General features: G+C 37.7%; 1 long non-coding RNA gene across 2 annotated transcripts in view; it reads right to left on the bottom strand.

The window, feature by feature from the left end:
- Positions 1–18,714, bottom strand: part of LOC146405807 (uncharacterized) — a 382,566-nt gene extending 363,852 nt beyond the window's left edge. For both annotated transcript variants that reach the window (XR_014838978.1, XR_014838977.1), the window contains exon 1: positions 18,557–18,714. This is a non-coding gene — a long non-coding RNA (uncharacterized LOC146405807). The remainder of the gene's footprint in view (positions 1–18,556) is intronic.
- Positions 18,715–19,611: the final 897 nt, after the last annotated feature.

Here is a 19,611-nt window from a genome sequence, read left to right as displayed (position 1 = left end):
GAAAATATAAACAGACCAATCACAAGTATTGAAATTGAAAATGTGATTTAAAAACTTCCAAGAGACAAAAGTCCGGGACCTGACGGCTACAAAGGTAAATTCTACCAAACATTCAGAGAGGATTTAACACCTATTCACTGAAACTCTTCCCCCCCAAAATAACAGAGGAACAAACACTCCCAAGCTCATTTTATGAAGTCACCCTCACCCTGATAAGATAAAAAAAAAACCAGACAAATAGCCAACAACAACAGAAAAAGAAAATCACAGGCCAGGGAGTTCCCATTATGGCTCAGTAGTAACAAACCTGACTAGTATCCATGAGGATGTGGGTTTGATCCTTGGCCTCACTCAGTGGGTTAAGGATCCAGCATGGCTGTGAGCTGTGGTGTAGCTCACAGACACGGTTCAGATACCATGTTGCTGTGGCTGTGGTGTAAGCTGGCAGCCACAGCTCTGATTCGACCCCTAGCCTGGGAACTTCCATATGATGCAGGTGAGGCCCTAAAAAAAAAAAAAAAAAAAAAAAAAAAAAAAAAAAAAATTTACAGGCCAATATCACTGATGAATATAGATGTAAAAATCCTCAACAAAATTTTAGCAAACCAAATTCAATATATGGTATAAGGATTATACATCATGATCAAGAATGATTTTATCCCAGGGATGCAATAGCTATCCACAAATCAGTTTCACATCAAGAAACTGAAAAATAAAAGCTATATGACCATCCTAATAGATACAGAAAAAGCTTTTGACAAAGTTGAAAACATGTTTCTGATAAACTTTCCAGAGAGTGGGCACAGACGGCACCTAACTCAAAATAATAGAAGCCATATATAAAAAAGCCACAACTAACATTATTCTCTATGGTGAAAAACTGAAAACATTTCCACTAAGATCAGGAATAAGAAAAAACTATCCACTTTCACCACTACTATTCAACACAGTTTTGCAGGTCCAGGCCACTGCAATCAGAGAAGAAAGGGAAATAAAAATAATCCACATTGGAAATGAAGAAATAAAACTATCACTGTTTGTAACATGATACTATACCTAGGAAACCCTAATGTCACTACCATAAAATTATTATAACTCATCAATGAATATGACAAAGTTTCAGTACACAAAGCTAACACATAGAAATCAATTGCATCTCTATATGCTAAAATTAAAGAAAATCAGAAAGTGAAATTAAAGAAATAATCACATTTACCATAAAAAAAATACCTACGAATAAACCTACCTAAGGAGGCAAAAGACCTGTACTCCAAAAATTATAAGTCACTGCTGAAAGAAACTGAAGATGACCTAAATGGATGGAAAGATGCTCTTGGACTAAAGAACCAATACTGTCAAAATGACAATACTACCCAAGGCAATCTACGGATTCAATGCAATCCCAAAGACGTTCTTTCATAAACTAGAACAGAATATTTTAAAATGTGTGTGGAAACACAAGAGACCCCAATTAGCCAAAGCAATATTGAAAAAGAAAAGGGGAAATGGAAAAATCAGCCTCCCTGACTTCATACAATCCTACCAAGCTACAGTTATGAAAATAATATGGTACTGGGACAAAAAGAGAAATATAGATCAATGGAACAGGGTAGAAAGCCTAGAAATAAACCCAAGCAATTCTGGTCAACAAGTCTATGACAAAGGAGCCAAGGGCATACAGTGGAGGAAAGAGTCTCTTCAATAAATGGTGCTGGGAAAACAGGACAGCTGCATGTATAAGAATGCAATTAGTACACTCTCTAACCCCATACACAAAAATAAACTCAAAATGTGTGAAAGATATAAATATAATGTCAGATACTATAAAACTCTTAGAGGAAAACATAGGCAGAATGCTCTTGGACATAAATCACAGCAACATTTCATTCGATCCACCTCCTAGAATAATGACAATACAGACCGAAAAAAATGGAACCTAACTAAACGCAAAACCTTTTGCACAGCAAAGGAAACCATAATAAAAATAAAAAACTAAAAGACAACCCACAGAATGGGAGAAAATATTTTCAAATGATGCAACAGTCAAGTGACTAATCTACAAAACATACCCACATAACCCATACAACTCAACAACAACAACAACAAAACATCCAGTTGAAAATGGTCAGAAGACCTAAATAGACTTTTCTCTAAAGAAGACATAAGCATGGCCAACAGGCACATAAAAAATGCTCAATATCACTGATTATTAGAGAAATGCAAATCAAAACTACAATGAGGTACCACCTCCCACTGGTCAGAATGGCCATCATTAACAAGTCAACAAATAACAAATACTGTAGAGGATGTAGAGAAAAGGGAACCCTCCCACACTATTGGTGGGAATGTAAATTGGTACAACCACTATGGAAAGCAGTATGGAAGTGCCTCAGAAAACTAAATATAGAACTACCATATGACTCAGCAATCCTACTCCTGGGCATATATCTGGACCAAACATTCATTCAAAAGTTTGCATGCACCCCTATATTCATCACAGCGATATTTATAATAGCCGAGATATGGAAACCGCCTAAATGTCCACTGACTGATGAACAGATTAAGAAGATGTGTTAGATATATACAATGGAATACTACTCAGCCATAAAAATACAAACTGAGGCCATTTGCAGCAATGTGGATAGAACTAGATGCCATACTGAGTGAAGTAAGCCAGCAAGAAAAAGACAAATACTGCATGATATTACTTATTTGTGGAATCTAATTTATGGCAAGATGAATCCTATCTACAAAACAGAAATAGATCAAAGCCAAGGAGAGCAGATCTGTAGTTCTCAGGAGGAACCGGGGAGGGAGTGGGATGGACAGGGAGGTTGGGGTTTTTGGATGCAGACTGTTACGTTTGGAATGGAAGGGGAATGACGCCCTACTGTAGAGCACAGGGAACTACGTGTGATTGGGTCAATTTGCTGTACAACAGAAAGTGAAGAAATATTGTAAATCAAGTACACTTTAATAAAAAATAGTGACAATAAACAACAAAAAAATTGATTTTTTTTGTTGCCAACTTGCACTGAGAAAGGGAAGTGAATTATTACACAGAATCTAAAAGACTTCTATGAGTCGCCGCATATACTTATCTTTACACTTTATGCCTATTATTTATTGAGAGCTTACTACATGTGAGGCCCTAAATTAAACTTTTATATATTGTATAGGACTTAATTATCACAATCACGCTATGAGGTAGGAGCTATCATTTCTTCTCTTTGGTCAAATAAAACTACAGCTCAAAGAATTTAAAAAATTTACATAAGACAACAAAGCTAGTCACCAAAGGAAGCAGGATTCCATTTCACATGAGATTTCCATGAAGAATGAAACATGAATGCTGTTCACCACAGTACAACACAGATTTAGAAAAACTCAGGGACAGCCTTTACCAGACAGCTTGATGTAATAGTACCAGCATCACTACTATAAATAGTGCATGTGCCACACTTATATTTAAAAATTGTTTTTCATCTGAAATTCATATTTAACAGGGTGTGCTGTATGTGTGTTTGCTAAATCTGGCAACATTATCTGTTACTCATGCTATGTAGGCTCTCTGTACGAGGATGGCATGGAGAAGCCTTAATGCAGTTTCCATCTTAGCTCTATATCCCATCCCTGATTCCATGGACCTGGATATATGCGGAAATAGAAAATATGCATGGACTTGGAGAAGAGACTTGTGGCTGCCTGATGGAAGGGGGAGGGAGTGGGAGGGATCGGGAGCTTGGGCTTATCAGACACAACTTAGAATAGATTTACAAGGAGATCCTGCTGAACAGCATTGAGAACTATGTCCAGACACTCATGTTGCAACAGAACAAAGGGTGGGGGAAAAACTGTAATTGTAATGTATACATGTAAGGATAACCTGACCCCCTTGCTGTACAGTGGGAAAATAAAAAAAAAAATTAAAAAAACATGTCAAAACTAGAAAAAAAAAAGAAAATATGCCTAGCACAATTATGAAAAATACAAGGAAGGAACTGATTACCTTCTACCCCAGCTCTCGTGGTATAAATTACCTGATCTCAGCTAATAAGTTCCCAAATATCCACTTAGCACTCAACTTTCTATCAAACCTATTCTCCCTCTGCACAAATTAATCTCTGAGAGTATTTCTCTGGTTCAACTTTCATGGTGATGTGATGTAATGCAGAGTTCAGGTGTACAAGTGAACTACCACCTAAATTACCACAATAGCCACAAGCAGGTAGGAAGAAAACCAGGGAGAGCCTGGTGTATCCAGCTACTGTGTAAACTACAAAGAAAGCCCAACTGATTCCTCACTTATAGAGCCTGTCATCTCCTTCCTGAGAAGTTGCTAACATCTAGACATGATTTAAAGCAATCGTGTACAAAACTCTTTACATAGAAAATGATTAAATTTTGAGCCACGAGACTTCTAATTTCACCTTACTAAAAGTACCCTAAGTTTCTTTTGTAAAATCAACTATCCTCCATTTTACACCACATTTTTAAAAAAAATCAATAGTGATAAAACTCGCCACACTCTCGTAGCTAAATGATGTGCTCAAAGAAAGACATATGACCCTGTTTGAACCAATGAGAAGAGAAATATACTTCTGGAAAGAAAGGTATCTTCTCTATCCTACAGAAACAGTAATAAGAAGTCTTTCTTTGTCTCTAAATTCTGTGGCTTGGGTGCTATGAATGTGTAGCTCCTTTTGCAACATGAGGAAAGAGGCTGGAACCTCCAGGGGACATTTTATGAGATCTGAGAACAAAGCTGAGAGTGAGGAATAGAGAAGAGGTACTGACAACTTAGCCAGGGTCTGGGTGGAATAAATTGAACTTGTAGGAGTTCCCAAGATAGTGCAGCAGAAACAAACCCAACTACGAACCATGAGGTTGCAGGTTTGATCCCTCGCTCAGTGGGTCAAGGATCTGGCATTGCCGTGAGCTATGCTGTAGGTTGCACATGTGGCTAGCATCTGGTGTTGCTGTGGCTGTGTCATAGGCTGGCAGATATAGCTCCAATTAGACCCCTAGCCTGGGAACCTCCATATGCCGTGACTGCAGCCTTAAAAAGATGAAAATAAATAAATAAATAAATAAATTGAACTTATGGATCAAGTTTCAGGCAAAGCGTCTACATTGCTTTACCCACATGAATCAATAAGTTATCTTTGTTGGTTCAACAAGTTTAAGGTGGGTTATATTTTGTTATTTGCAAATCAAGTAACAGATATATTGTGTATTTATTCATTTATGTTTCAACTTGCACACCCTATAAAAATACACAAGAAAGTCTATTAAAATACACAGCATATAAACTTGGAACACATATTAGAACTATATGATAAAGACAAGAGATGTGTGTGTGTGTGTAAAAGGAAAAACATTTGGACATGAAGTGGAGCCAGAAATAAAGCTCAGAAAAAAATTCTTGCTTTGCAGGTTTACCCTTGCTCTAGGTAGACCATAAATTTGTTGCAAGTTTTCTATCATGTAATTCAAAGGAAACAGCTTCTTCATTTACAGAATTCAAAGTGTCCTCCAGCTTAAATTTCCAGGAATTTATCAGGAGAACCCTAAGATAAAAAATTTTAAAAGTGAAAGTTAATAGAGGGGCGAATAATCACTTTACGGTGGAGCAGTTAAGGAAAGTAACCTAGAGGACGTCAGATTTGAGTAGAGCATGAGATGGGGTAGCACGTGCATGGCGGAGACGGTGCGTTCCAGGAACAGGAAACAGCACGGACAAATTCACACTTGAAGTGAACTTGTGTAGAGGGCTGTGAGGACATGATCATGGATAAAGTTGAGAGACATGGTGAGATGGATGCAATGAGTATTTGAGAACACAGGGTCAAAATGGCGAGCAATATGCCAACAAAATAATGTAGAGGAGATGTTATCTCAAATGAAAACAGAGCTGGATGAATCAGGCTCCCTGACTTCAGTCTATACTACAAAGCTAAAGTCATCAAAACAGTATTGTACTTGGGCAAAAACAGACGTATAGATCAATGGAACAGGATATAAATCCCAGAAATAAACCCACACACCTACGTGCAAATAGTCTATGACAAAGGAACCAAGAATAGACAATGGAGAAAAGACAGACTTCAATAAGTGGTGCTGGGAAAATTGGACAACTGTATGTAAAAGAATGAAATTAGAACACTCTCTAATACCATACACAAAAATAAACCCCAAATGGATTAAAAACCTAAATATAGCACCAGATGCTATAAAACTCATAGGCAGAACATTCTCTAACATAAACCCTATCAATATCTTCTCAGATCCACCTAGAGTAATGAAAAATAAAAACAAAAATAAACCAATGGGACCCAATTGAACTTAAAAGCTTTTGCACAACAAGTAAAACCATAAGCAAAACAAAAAGACAACCCACAGAATGGGAGAAAAATCTTTGCAGATTAAGCAACTCACAAGAGGTTAATCTCCGAAATCTACAAACATCTCAGTGATCTTTATATCAAAACCAACCCAATCAATAAATGGAAAGAAGATCTAAACAGACATTTCTATAAAGAAGATAGCCAAAAAGTACATGATGGTCAAAAAAGTACATGAAAAAGATGACAAACATTGCTAATTATTATATAAATGCAGATCAAAACAACAAGGAATCATATCACAACAGTTGGAATGGCCATCATCAAAAACTCTAAACAATAAATGGTGGAGAGCGTATGGAGAAAAAAGGACACTGATACACTGTTGACAAGAATGTAAATTGGTAAACCACTGTGGAGAACAGTAGTGAAGATGCTTAAAAGACTAAATACAGAACTACCATATGATCCAGAAATCTCACTTCTGGGCATGTATCTGAAGAAAACCACAATTTGAAAAGATACAGGTACCCCAGTGTTGAATGAAGCACTATTTACTATAGCCAAGTCATGGAAGCAATCTAAATGTCCACTGATAGATGAATGGATAAAGAAGAGGTGATATATATATATATATATATATAGTGGAATATTACTCACCCATAAAAAGAATGAAATAGTGGCATTTGCAGCAACATGGATGGACCTAGACATTATCATACCAAGAGAAGTAAATTGGACAGAGAAAGACAAATATAATATGAAATGACTAACATGTGGAATCTAAAGAATTATAAGTTAAGTGCTTTACAGAACAGAAAGAGACTCACAGCCTTCATAAAAAAACTTACAGTTTCCAAAGGGGAAAGGTAGGAATGAGGGATAAATTAGGAGTTAATTTAATATATACACCCTATTATATATAAAATTGTCAATCATAAGGACCTGATATATAGCACAGGGAATTCTATTCACTATTATGGGATAACCTATATGGGAAAAGATTCTTTAAAAAAAGTGGATATATGTATATGTATAACTGAATCATTTTACTGTACACCCGAAATTAATACAACATTGTAAATTATTTATACTCTGTATAAAATAGAAGATAAATTTTAAAAATAGATGTTATGTCAAGCTTATCAAGTACTTAAATTTCTTCGATTTTGAAATGCATCCATGCCATCAATTTTAGTATGAGGAAAAATGGAAACAGTCTACAAATAAATCTTGACAAAAATAAAACTGGGAATAAACAAACTCCCTTGCAAAAATTAAACAACATATTGAGTTTAGTTTTCCTGTTGTGTAAATTAGTCCTTAGAAGTAATTTAGGTAAATTTCACTCAAAAACCAAGAAAGCTAAATTCTTAATAAAATAATTCTCATTTATATTCTGTCAATTTTTTTTTTTTGCCATTTCTTTTTGCCATTTCTTGGGCCGCTCTCACGGCATATGGAGGTTCCCAAGCCAGGGGTCTAATCGGAGCTATAGCTGCCAGCCTATGCCAGAGTCACAGCAACACAGGATCCGAGCCGCGTCTGCGACCTACACCACAGCTCACAGCAATGCCGGATCGTTAACCCACTGAGCAAGGCCAGGGACTGAACCCGCAACCTCATGGTTCCCAGTTGGATTTGTTAACCACCGCACCATGACAGGAACTCCTATATTCTGTCAAAATTTTAAATCAGAAGTTTCAGTATTGTTTTCTTAATTCTGGTAGGATGGAGAGTGGAAAAATAGTAGTAACATTACATGCTCAGACATGATAAACTGCTATGTTCATCTTTCTAATTGGAGTATGCTATTAAATAGCCCTGTCACATACTTAAATGGCAGTACTCATAAATCACCCAGAAACCATGAATTATCAGTGGACAGTGTGTAAAGAGCACCCAATGAATACTTGTGTAGTTCAGTTATATTTCAACATAATTCTTAAACTAGCTCTGTTAATTTGAGCAAGTGAATTAACCTCTCTGAGCCTTGGGTCTCTCATTTGCAAAATAGGTGCAATACTAGCTGCCCATTGGGATTTATAAGAATTAAGTGAGAAAGTGCCTAGATAGAGTAACTATCATTTGCATAATTACTATGGGCTAAATCCTAAGGATGTAACAAGAATTAATTCTCATTAAAACCTGACAGAGGTTTTGTTCCCCCCCATAGGTGAGTAAATTCAAAGAGATATTTTATCAACTTAATACTATTACTAAAAAAAACACCTATCACATCTCAATTTAAGAGAGAATTCTATCACCACTAGCATGTCAAGTTAATGAAACTTATTTTACTATTATTTCTAAGGAACCAGAAAATATTTTACATTAAAATGAAATCACTGGTCCTCAGAGAGCTCCATAAGATAGCTGAGGTCATATGTTATTGTCTTCATTTTACAGACAGATATAAGCAAGTGACAGTGAAATGTTATTATATTACATCAATGATTTATTACAGGAGAAATTATCTTTGTCTAATTACTACCATTTTCAGTGGTTCTCAAATTTTATTACCGATCTCTCCGAATTACCTAGGAAACTTGTGTGAAAACTACCGATAACCGGGGCTCATCCTCAGGTATTCTGCACTGGAGAAAGAGCCAAATCCATTTTCATGGGCACCATCAGAAATTCTGATATGTTGTCCACTACACACAGTCTGTTAAAACCTAATCTGGAGTTCAGTAACCCCTTGAAATCAGGAGCTACATACGCACACGTAGCAAAAGGACAGACTGCAAAGAAAAAGGAAGAATTAATTAGAAGAAAGGATGGAGCATCTACTTAGCATTCGCCTCCACATCAATAGCACAATTTTTTCTAATGGGAATCCATGGTTCCTCTACTCTCAGTGCAAGGTTGGGAGGAGCATTTTGCTTCACTCCACCACCAGAGTGATCATGTAATATAAATCCAGAGCAATCAGCACACCAGAAAACTACTGTTTGCCATGATTGGTCCAAGCTGCTCAAAGCAGGTCCGATCAGAGAAGTTCACAGAACCACCAACTTGAAGAAAAAATGCTCTGTCTCCTGCTGCAGTCAGAGTCTTAAGGTATTATAGATATCTTGCAGCTTTGTAGAGACTGGGATTAAAACTTACATGGCAAGATTCAAATCCTGAAGATACTGTTTGGTTTCTGAAGCCAGCCATGCCTGAAGGTACAATCACCTCAGGCCTTCTCTGTCTTAGGAGCAAGTAAGTTCACATTTTGATGTGAGACAATTTCACTTACAGCTCATAAAGACAGAGGATCTTCATCAAACATTTTGGACAGGACAGACAGAAATTCACCAGGTGGCAGCTTTTAAAGAGAGGACCTCCTAAAATTACCTTAAAACAGCCTTCCCGGGTCTTACAAAAATGCTTATAGTAATTCACATTAAAAAAAAAAATATGAAGGAGTTCTTGTTGTGGATTAGCAGGTTATGAGCCCCACTAGTATCCTTGAGGATGCAGGTTCGATCCCTGGCCTTGCTCAATGGGTTAAGGATCAGGTGTTGCCATGAGCTGTGGTGTAGGCAGCAGACGCAGCTTGGATCTGGCGTTGCTGTGGCTGTGGTGTAGGCTGGCACCTACAGCTCCAATTTGACCGCTGGCCTGGGAACTTCCATATGCCACAAATGCAGTCCTAAGAGGAAAAAAAAGGAAAAAGAATTAACGTATTAAAAAATTTAAAATCAGAACTTCCTGAACACTTACTCTGTTAGACATTATGCTAAGCACCATACCCTTTAATCCTCAGAGCCACCTTTGTGGTAGACACTACTATAATCCCAATTTTGCATACAGGAAAACTGAAGCTTAGAAATATTAAGAAATTTGTGCAAGATCATCCAGCTTGTAAATGGCAGAGTTGAGATTCAAGCCATGGTTGCCTGACTCTGAGGACTGACATTTAACCACTAGAGTAAATCATCTCTAAAAGAGTTCTTTGTATTGAGCAGCTGAAATTAGGCTTGCTCAGAAAATAAAATACCGTGGGGAATGCACTTTTCTAGACTTAAAAACATCAACTTGACTCCTTTATACTACATTAAACTCACCTTTCAATTACTTGTGTTTAGCAAAGTATTCATGTCTGTTTCTTCCTTTTTTTTTAGATCTTGTTGCAGGCAAAGTGGAGGGGATGCAAAATAATGAGAATGGTAGTGGGGAGAAAGAGGATGTGTCATCTACAAATTTCAAATGACATCATCCCTTCAGCTGCTGTCTGCTGATTGGATCCATGCTCTTCCTTAGTTTGGTTTGATACATTTGTTATCACCAAAATAACATATGTTGGATTTACATCCAAGGCTCCACTCAGCTAGACAGCAAACTTGCAAGCCAACAGATCTCATGATTAGGGCAAGCTGATTTGATACAGAAGGACATGGCTTGTTGATTCTCTGGATGCAAAATGCAACATCTGTTTGTGATAATGTTTCCTAGTTTGTGCAGCAGAACCATTTTCTGCTATTGTCTCCTAGTTTTGGTCTGCATTTAGGTTGTTAAAAAGGTAAGTCTTTTTTGTAATCACCTGGGCATTGCTCTGGAGTATGCAGCATTCTTTTTTTTTAAATTTTTCCAATTTTTTAAAATTTTAATTTATTAATTTTAAAAAATATTTTTTTTTTCAATTATATTTGATCTGCAATGTCCTGTCAATTCTTGATATCTTCAAATATGACAGAATATTAGAATGAGTGTTAACATATTTTAAATCTTGACATCGATGATGATGACAAATACTTAAATGTCAACCATTTCCTTGTATGTTTTACAAGTGTTATTTATAACAGACCAAAAGGTAAGATGCTATTACTGTTCCCATTTGATGGTTCAGGAAATAGAGGCTCGAAGTGGTTTAGTTTTGCCAAAGCTCAGATTCAGCAAGTTGTGAAGCTTGAATCAAATTTATGTCTGCTGGACTCTCAGCCATTTTTTCCTCAAAGCCATATGTATCATTTAATTTATTTATTGAGGTAAAAGAGATATATAACATCACATTAGTTTCAGGAATATGATATAATCATTTCATTTTACAAATCACGTAACTGTATATATTTCAAAGCGAGGACCACAAGTCCAGTTACCATCTATAACTACACATGAACTCTTTCTCATGTACATTACATATATGTTTCATTAAGGTCTTTTTCTGAGGTATTTGTCTTTTTTTTTGTTCAGAACGTATCCCTTTGTTTTCACGCTTTGCCCGACTCTCTGTTTCTATGCTACATGCGGAACAGCGACCTTCTCGCAGTCTTGAAGGTTTATCCTCGTATAGGAGGTGAATCTTATCATTCAACCTTGCCCTAACTCTCGGTTATCTCCTTAACCCCTGTCATTGTACCAGTAGACTCCTTTATTCTTGATAGGTCCCTGTTAAGGGTGTGCCAAGACCTGTCAGTGTTCCAGTGGGAGGGATCTCAGTCAGCACCCAGTTTTAGGGTGACTAGAAGCCAGTTTCTCAGGCAGCAGCTTTTCAAGTATTTAAACGCTTTACCGTCCTGTGGGACTTCAATTGTAAACCCTACTAACCACCAGATCAGGACATATGGATGTTTCTCCTGAGTTATAGTTATAAAAATCAGGGTTTCAGTTGAGTGGATCCCCGCAGGAGGTACCAGAGAGCTGTGATGAGGCCAAAGGAGTGTGAAAGGATGGTGTCTTCCTATGTTCTATGAGAGGGTCTCTGTAGCCTCTGGATGTGTTGTAAACCTGAGGTCTGTCCCTCAGGCTGAAGCTCCAGGACAAGTAAATGGGCCTTTTTCACAGGCATACAGAGGGTATGTTTTAGTCTGCTGTCTGTGCCATGCCCCGGGTCTGTAGCCTGCCCAGAACTGTCTTTCCAATTGTGTCAGTTCTGTGGGTCCAGGAATGTGAGTTCTTCTGACCACTGCAGCCAGGTGGTCAGGGGTTGTCCTGTGAGTGTTCTGCACGCATCTGCCAGCTTTAGTGATGTTGCAAGACAGTGCTGAGCATAATGAATGCCCACAGCTCTAGCAATGCAGGTAAAACAAACAAACAAACAACAGTGGGGTGGAACATACCTGTGGCATCAGCAAGGCTGGGGAAAGTGCCCATGATGTTAGTAAGGAGGCATGGGACAAGCACTAGGGGCAGGACACAACTATGGCTTTAAGGAAGCCAGGAAAGAGTCCTGGGGGCAGAGTGCATCTGTGCCTTGAGTGATGTATGAGAAGATCACGGTGGGGGTTGGGGGACACATGCAAGGCTTTAGCCCGGCTGTGTCCACACACACTCAGAGCATTAGTAACGTACAGGAAGAGTGCAAAAATGGTGCTTACCCGCACCTCCAACCATGAAGAAAGCCCCAACTTGCCCCTGCATCCCTGGTAAATGCTTTAAGGTTAACAAATCCATCACTTTCACAGAGAGTCCGGGCACTTCCCTAAATGCTGCCTTTGTACTAGATCCAGGGGTGCGTGAGATCCCTCGAAAGGAGTATCTCAGATTCTCACAGCTCCCCGGGTCCCCTGGATATCAGCCCTGTTGGTTTTCAAAGCCAGCTGTTTTGGGGGGCTCATCTCTCCAGTGCAGGTCACAAAGGTTAGGGTGCCCAATGTGGGCCTCAAACCTGTCACTCCTCATGGGGCAGATCCAGACCCCTGCTGGGGGTGGGGTTGTGGTAAGACTGCCTCTCTGCCCCTCCTTCCTGTCTTGGCCATTTTATCCTTTGTCGTGGAGGAGCTGTTCACTAGTTTTAAGCTCCTTTTCAGGGGTAATTTTTCCTTATGGAGCTGTAGATTTGCTGTGCCCACTGGAGATGGTGAGTTCAGGCTCTTCTTACATCCTCTTGGACAGCACACCTGACCCTTCCCTTAAACTTTTAGTTATCATATTTGATCATGTAGCCCAGTGGTTCTCAGAGTTTGGTGCCTACCAGAAACACGTAAAGGGCCTGTTCAAACACAAACCACTGGGACCTACCCAGAGTTTCTGATTCCGTGGCTATGGGGTATGATAATCTGCATTTCAAACAAGTTCCCAGGTGGTGCTAAGGTTGCCTATCTGAGGACCGTGCCTGGAGAACCACTGACCTAGTCCGACCACTTCTCTTTTGGTTGTGAAAAACAAAGCTCAGGGAAGAAAAGGACCAGAGCAAGATCAGAACATGGATTAACGGCCAAAACAAAATGTGAATCTAGGACTTGTGGTTCCCAAGCAAATGGCCTCTTAAAGATGAGGAAGCACGTGTCCGCTCTCTCTCTTGCATTTACAGTGAAGAGACATAATATTTGGCTGAAGTTGCAAATACTAACTCCTCTGACATGTCCTGCTTCACTAAGTCGACAGGTATTCATGAATAAGAGTTAATTAACTTTCTTGATGTTTAAATTCCTATAAATTTGGGTAACTAATTCCTGCTTTGCAACTCTGTCATGAGGACAAAATATAATTTGAAATTTTCCCCAGTGGAATACAAGCTTCCTGAAGTCAAGTATTTTGCTTATCTTTACATTCTGCTGCATTCTCATCTCCAAGCTAACACAAATTAGCTATTAATAAGTAATTTCTGAATAAATAAAATAAGTATTTAGTATGCTGTGGGAAATCAATAAATAGCTTTATTGGTATTTTAATATCACCACCCCCACCATCACTATCCGTTTCCGGATTTATTTCCTATCCTATTTTCTCCCTTTCAGATTTTTTTTTTTACACCTTCTTTACCTGCCAAATGCCATCATATTTTCTGGTAGTGATGTTTCCATTTTATGGCTTCTGAAAAACAGGCCAGATGTTAAATTTTTTTTTTTTTTTGCTGTTATTTTTTCAGCAAATTCATACCATTGCAACTGATATCCTTTTTTTCAAAAAGGGGAGCTCTAAATTACTGCAAACATTCTGCCTTGGCTGCCTTTAAATCTTTCCGAGCTGTCAGCTTTGAAAGGAGGAAGACAGTTAATTTATTTTAACCCTTTAGATAACAGGGAAACATCTTTTGCTGTGGTTTTGGAAGTACATCCCTCAGTGCCCCAAATGAAATTCTCTCTTGCCTCAGTAAATAGGCAGGCAAACAGAAAAGAGTCTGCTGAATTTATTTGGTAGTATGTTCTTCACGCCTAAGATGGCCTGGCATTAAGTATCCACGATACTTGTGAAAGGGGACACCGATGTAAGTTTTGCTTTGAACAGTAAATGGTTTCTGAAGGGAAACAGTGAAAGAGTGAGAAAAATGTTCTGCAAACTACAATGTTTTGTTTGCACTGTAGATTCATTAGGAGATCATATTAAAAATCCTGACACACAGACATCTTTTACAACTGCTCACATCAGATGCTCTGAGGGTTGGGTTATAAGCATCTTCTGTTTTCAAAACCTCACTGGTTTCAGGGACCAGTGCAGAATGTTGCAGAAGTACTACATGGGTCTCGAATATAGCAAAAAAAAAAAAAAAAAAAAAAAAAAAAGTAAAGTCAAAATAACAGGACTTTTATAATGTAAATTTGATCCTTTAATAAAAACTATCCTTTATTCTAAGAACAGCCATTCTCCCTTGCATTGCTAGAGGAAATCATTACCCACAGTTAAATAAATAAAATGCCACTACAACTCAGCTTGGAGCAAATGACAGAGCCTGAGAAAAAGCAAGATTGTAATCAAAGCTTGCAATTTAGAATACCTGCCTTGATGGCTTCAATCTGGGGCTCCCATTTGAAATCAGAGCTATTTTCTGTTTTTAGCACAGGCATGTGATAACCTAAGTATGCATGTCCCATATCTCTTGCTCAACCATCAAGAGGTTGTCTCTTCCAGTCTGTTTCAGCTAGTCTGGAGGAACAGGGTCAATTGTTTTATTGGGGGTCCACCCAAGACTCCATAATGAATTTCATGTGTGACACTTGGCCTATATTTCAAATCAGAACGTCCTAGACATATACTCAATATTCTGAAAATTCATATGATAATTTATCTAAAATGCATTAAAAGATATGTAAAGAACAACTTCATTTTATTTACACAGATTTTATTCTTCCCACTTGTTTTAGTTTCAACATATTTTTTTTTAAATGACTCCTAGGGTAAATATTTGTAACTCATATCACAGACAGAGGGCTAAACTTATCAATTACACAAAGAGCTCTGAGAGGTCAATAACGAAAGAGGTGAAACAAAAGGAAAACAGGCAAAGGATATGAAAGAAATACAAAATAACACACACACAAAGGCATTACAAATGGCTTAAATGAAAAGACGTTCAACCTCACTCATAGAAAGAGAAATGGGAATTCACATTGCACTGAGACAGCATTTTTACCCAACAGATGGGGAAAAACTTCCAAACCTCACAGTGCTGGTGAGACCACGGAGACACAGAATTTCATATGCAGATTATGAAAAACAAATTTGCTTAAATCCCAATGAATGAGACATGGCAACATCTATCAGGCTACAAATGCACACATCCTTTGACCCTGAAATCGCCGTTCTGTGAATTCATCTTGCAGATGTGCTTGGAAGTGTACAAAGCGCAGGTAGTTCACTCCAACAAACAATTAGAAACTAAATGTCCATCAAATAGGGGTCAGTTAAATGATGGTACAGATATGCAATAGGATACAAAGCAACTGGGAGGGAGGAAAAGCAGCTGAAGAAGACAGTGTATTTTATGCTAAAATATAGTTTAAAGGAGGTTAAGGAATACGTGTGTGTGAACATGCACTTGAGTTTTCTTGGCTGTGCTCTGACATCTCAGAAAGGAAAGAGAAGTGACGAAAATGTGCGATCTCTTTAGTAGCAGGGCAGCAAATAGGTGAGGGGGTGGGGGAGCATAGAGATGTCATTTTAACCTGTTCAGACTTTTAACATTTCTGAGCCATGTGCATGTCATCTAGTCAAAACTTTCAATAAATATATCTTATTTTTAAAAAGAAAAAAATAAAAATGACTAATAGTAATTATAGCTCAGAAAAGTATACATTTACGTGATAGAATAAGAAACTGGTAATGCTCTTTATGAGATGTGTTCATTTGTTCTTCGTCACATCGGTTTGTGCAACCAACGAGTTCGGGGCTGCCATACTCTGTGATGGAGAGCATCTAGGACGTGGTAATGCTCAGTCATTATTGTTTTGCCAGGAGCCCATGATGCCTGTTTTCTACTCATTTTGGAGAAGGATTATCACCCCTCACACACCCAGTTTCCATTTTATGCAATTCTGAGGATTCAAACTAGTTCCATTACAACTGAGTTTGGGTATCAAAAATGGGCTTTCTGAGAAGGACTGTCTTGCTATAGCCTTTGAATAGCTCCTTAAAATGAAATCTTTTCTCCCTGTAACTTCCTGAAGCACCTGTTCAGTCCTCTTTGCTGGTATTTATCACTTACTTTCTTGAGGACTATATATTAACATACAAGCAGGTCCTTGGCATCCTTGTGAATTTAATATTTCCAGTTTTAGCTTTTCACATGTGACCCTGAGGGACCTATCACTTGCATAATCCATCATATGCGCTGCGGTGTGAATTTAAATCACACTCGTGTTGAGTTGGTATGAAACAGTGAATGACTTAGCCAGTGCAATACCCTGAAAGTCATCTGGCATCTCCCCTCACCATAGCTCTTGTTTCCCATTCATATAAGATCAACATTTGCATTTTTGTGAAACAACTAAGAATATTTGAGTGATAATTAAAATAATAATTCATTGGTTTGTACAAAATGTTTGATAGATGTGGGATTCAGAGGAAATAATAATGAGATGACACTGAGTGCTTATTAATGTGCCTGGCACCATGAAAATAGCTTTATATTCATGATCTCATCAGATCCTCATGACCCCACAGTTTGCTTATACTATTAAATACATTCTACAGAAGAAGAAAATGAAGTTTAGAGGGTTTGGTTTAACGTCACATAGGCCAAGATAAGTTAAAATATTGTTTGACTCCCAAACATGTACTTTTTTCCTCTTTTAAAAAACAGATATAATTGACATAGAATATTATATTCATTTCAGGTGTACAAAATAATGATTTCAAACTTCCAAGTCCTACAAAGTGATCACTAAAATAAGTCTAGTTAACATCCATGACTATACACAGTTATAATTATTTTTCATTGTGATGAGAACCTTTAAAACTTACTTTTTCAGCAACATGCAAGTGTACAATACAGTATTATTAAGTATAGTTGCCATGTTGCATATTACTTATTTTATAGCTGGAAGTTTGCACTTTATCTGCTTCCCCCACCCTCTGCCTCTGGCAACCATCAATCTGACCTCTGTACCCGTCATCTTGTTTGTTTTCACTGATTTACAATTGCTACATATTAACGGTCAGCCTCATAATTAGATATTTGTGTATGTTGTAGAAGGGACACCAGAGTAAGTCTATGTTAACACTGTCACCACTCATAGTTATAAAATTAATTTTTCTTGTAATGATAACTTCAAAATATGTATTTTAAATTCCTATTAGTCTCTATTCTGACCACCTCCCCCTCAGCATCCCTACACGTTTTCATATTCCTCTTATATTATAAGTTCTATCTGGCCATGAGTTTAAATTTATTCATCTATTCCTTGGAGGACCTAAACAAGAACTTTTGCTATAGTAAGATTTGTTGAACACACATGGATGGGTGAATACAAGAATGAGTGGTGTCTTTGAAAATTGCATTCACTTCCCTTCTCTTTACTTCATCGGCAAAAGCTGAATGAGAACAAACATCCTTCCATATACATTTACTCCATATTCTCCAGTAATGATACAGAAACTCTGAATGTTGAAATAATGAGAAATTTCTCTGTGTTTAAGGGGATCCCAGATCAAAGAAAGTAATGAAACGTTTCCTTTACGAAAGACATTAAACACTCTCAGTCAACCTCTGTAGTTCTTCCGATGTTGTTCCAATGTCATTTATAGATTTTTAAGGAAGAGCTTAAAAATGACACCAGAAAGTATCAGAGAGGTCCTACCAAATTTACTTTGAAAGAAAGGGAACAATACATCCTATTCTTTCATGATGAAGTGAAAAACACCAAAATAATGCATACTTTGTTCTCCCATCTCCCTATTAGTCAGGGTTCTCCAAAGGAACAGAATCGACAGGATATATTAAGATATATATATATATATATATATATATATATATGTATATATACACACACACACACACATATGTATATACATATATATATATATATACAGAGAGAGAGAGAGATTTAGTGTAGAGATTGGCTCACCTGATTATGAAGGCTGAGAAGTCCAATGATTTCCTGTTTGCAAGCTGAAGAACTCATTAGGCTGCTGGTGTAATTCTGGCAGGGTCTGAACCCTGCAAACCAGGGGAGCTGGTGTATGAGTTCAAGTCCAAAGGCCAGAGAACCAGGAGCACTGATGTCTAAGGGCAGAAGAAGAACAACGTCTCAGTTTAAGCAGGAAATGCGAATCCACACTTCCTATGACTTTCTGTTCTATTCAGAGCCTCAAAAGAATGGATGATGTCCACCTGCATTGGTGATAATGACCTTCTTTACTCAGTCTATTGATTCAAATGCTAACCTCCTCCAAAGACATCCTCATGGACACACATAGAAATAATGTTTTCCCAGTTATTTAGGCTCCCTCAGGTCAAGTTTACACCTAAAATTAACCATCATAAGCGTCATATACTGCCATGAAACTAACTAGGTAATTATTTGTTTTTAATTACAATACATGGCAAAAAAAGTGGACAGAGGGCTCTGAGAGTACATAGCAGGTGGATTTACCCTACTTGGGGGCAACTGGGAAACCTTTCCTTAGGAAATGATATACAAGCTGGAACTGAAAGAGAAGGCAGATAGATAAATTAGAACATACATTCGGTGTATGTGAAAGTTATTGAAATAGGGATAAGTGCCCAAGGCACATGGAATAACATGTTTTAAGCAGAAAAGATCAGGAAGCAGGGAAAACATGGATGAATTTTGATTATTTAAATCCTGAAGAAATATGAATAAGGTCTGCAGCTTAGTTAATAACATTGTAGCAACATCAGTTTTCTTGTTTTAATAAAATATTGCAATTACAAAATGTTACTATTAGAGGAACCTGGGGAAGAGTTCATGAGAACTTTCTACACTATTTCTTCAACTTCTTGTGAGTCTAAAATGATGTCAAAATATATATTTTTAAAAGAACATTTGGGAAATGGCTTCTGAATGTCAGCTTGAAATTGAGACTTCAAGTTCATGGGTGTCAGTAAAACTATACATACGTCATTAACATTCCCAACTTATCCGCTGAGTTCTTCTGA

This window comes from Sus scrofa, chromosome 2 (assembly GCF_054392235.1).
Source record: "Sus scrofa isolate SSC_HxYL_T2T_F1_AM1 chromosome 2, Sscrofa_HxYL_maternal_Yorkshire_Landrace_v2.0, whole genome shotgun sequence".
In the NCBI taxonomy this organism is placed as follows: domain Eukaryota; kingdom Metazoa; phylum Chordata; class Mammalia; order Artiodactyla; family Suidae; genus Sus; species Sus scrofa.
The sequence above is the reverse complement of the archived record's forward strand: the minus strand, read 5'-3'. Positions and strand labels throughout refer to the sequence as shown.